Source organism: Andrena cerasifolii, unplaced genomic scaffold (genome assembly GCF_050908995.1).
Source record: "Andrena cerasifolii isolate SP2316 unplaced genomic scaffold, iyAndCera1_principal scaffold0071, whole genome shotgun sequence".
NCBI classification, from domain to species: Eukaryota; Metazoa; Arthropoda; class Insecta; order Hymenoptera; family Andrenidae; genus Andrena; species Andrena cerasifolii.
Genome location: NW_027484964.1, coordinates 49,749 through 52,027, shown reverse-complemented (window position 1 = coordinate 52,027; position 2,279 = coordinate 49,749).

The following is a 2,279-nucleotide window of genomic DNA, read 5'->3' as shown; positions in this document are numbered from 1 at the left end:
TGTTCGTTGGTTCGTTTGTTCGTTTGTTCGTTTGTTCGATTGTTAGATTGTTCGTTTGTTCGTTTGTTCTTTTATTCGTTTGTTCGTTTGTTCGTTTGTTCGTTTGTTCGTTTGTTCGTTTGTTCGTTTGTTCGTTTGTTCGTTTGTTCGTTTGTTCGTTTGTTCGTTTGTTCGTTTGTTCGTTTGTTCGTTTGTTCGTTTGTTCGTTTGTTCGATTGTTCGTTTGTTCGTTTGTTCTTATATTCGTTTGTTCGTTTGTTCGTTTGTTTGTTTGTTCGTTTGTTCGTTTGTTCGTTTGTTGGTTTGTTCGTTTGTTCTTTTATTCGTTTGTTCGTTTGTTCGTTTGTTCGTTTGTTCGTTCTGTCGTTCTGTCGTTTTTTCGTTTGTTCGTTGGTTCGTTGGTTCGTTGGTTCGTTTTTTCTTTGTTTCTTTGTTTCTTTGTCTCTTTGTTCGATTGTTCGTTTGTTCGTTTGTTCGTTTGTTCGTTTGTTCGTTTGTTCGTTTGTTCGTTTGTTCGTTTGTTCGTTTGTTCGTTTGTTCGTTTGTTCGTTTGTTCGTTTGTTCGTTTGTTCGTTTGTTCGTTTGTTCGTTGGTTCGTTTGTTCGTTTGTTCGTTTGTTCGATTGTTAGATTGTTCGTTTGTTCGTTTGTTCTTTTATTCGTTTGTTCGTTTGTTCGTTTGTTCGTTTGTTCGTTTTGTCGTTGGTTCGTTGGTTCGTTGGTTCGTTGGTTCGTTTGTTCGTTTGTTCTTTTATTCGTTGGTTCGTTGGTTCGTTGGTTCGTTGGTTCGTTGGTTCGTTGGTTCGTTGGTTCGTTGGTTCGTTGGTTCGTTTGTTCGTTTGTTCGTTGGTTCGTTTGTTCGTTTGTTCGTTTGTTCGTTTGTTCGTTTGTTCGTTTGTTCGTTTGTTCGTTTGTTCGTTTGTTCGTTTGTTCGTTTGTTCGTTTGTTCGTTTGTTCGTTTGTTCGTTTGTTCGTTTGTTCGTTTGTTCGTTTGTTCGTTTGTTCGTTTGTTCGTTTGTTCGTTTGTTCGTTTGTTCGTTTGTTCGTTTGTTCGTTTGTTCGTTTGTTCGTTTGTTCGTTTGTTCGTTTGTTCGTTTGTTCGTTTGTTCGTTTGTTCGTTTGTTCGTTTGTTCGATTGTTCGTTTGTTCGTTTGTTCTTATATTCGTTTGTTCGTTTGTTCGTTTGTTCGTTTGTTCGTTTGTTCGTTTGTTCGTTTGTTCGTTTGTTCGTTTGTTCTTTTATTCGTTTGTTCGTTTGTTCGTTTGTTCGTTTGTTCGTTCTGTCGTTCTGTCGTTTTTTCGTTTGTTCGTTGGTTCGTTGGTTCGTTGGTTCGTTTTTTCTTTGTTTCTTTGTTTCTTTGTCTCTTTGTTCGATTGTTCGTTTGTTCGTTTGTTCGTTTGTTCGTTTGTTCGTTTGTTCGTTTGTTCGTTTGTTCGTTTGTTCGTTTGTTCGTTTGTTCGTTTGTTCGTTTGTTCGTTTGTTCGTTTGTTCGTTTGTTCGTTTGTTCGTTGGTTCGTTTGTTCGTTTGTTCGTTTGTTCGATTGTTAGATTGTTCGTTTGTTCGTTTGTTCTTTTATTCGTTTGTTCGTTTGTTCGTTTGTTCGTTTGTTCGTTTTGTCGTTGGTTCGTTGGTTCGTTGGTTCGTTGGTTCGTTTGTTCGTTTGTTCTTTTATTCGTTGGTTCGTTGGTTCGTTGGTTCGTTGGTTCGTTGGTTCGTTGGTTCGTTGGTTCGTTGGTTCGTTGGTTCGTTTGTTCGTTTGTTCGTTGGTTCGTTTGTTCGTTTGTTCGTTTGTTCGTTTGTTCGTTTGTTCGTTTGTTCGTTTGTTCGTTTGTTCGTTTGTTCGTTTGTTCGTTTGTTCGTTTGTTCGTTTGTTCGTTTGTTCGTTTGTTCGTTTGTTCGTTTGTTCGTTTGTTCGTTTGTTCGTTTGTTCGTTTGTTCGTTTGTTCGTTTGTTCGTTTGTTCGTTTTGTCGTTGGTTCGTTGGTTTGTTGGTTCGTTGGTTCGTTGGTTCGTTGGTTCGTTGGTTCGTTGGTTCGTTGGTTCGTTGGTTCGTTGGTTCGTTGGTTCGTTGGTTCGTTGGTTCTTTGGTTCGTTGGTTCGTTGGTTCTTTGGTTCGTTGGTTCGTTGGTTCGTTGGTTCGTTGGTTCGATGGCTCGTTGTTTCGTTTGTTTCTTTGTTTCCTTGTTTCCTTTTCTCTTTGTTCTTTTGTTCGTTTGTTCGTTTGTTCGTTTGTTCGCTTGTTCGATTGTTCGTGGGTTCGTTGGTTCATTGGTTCGTTG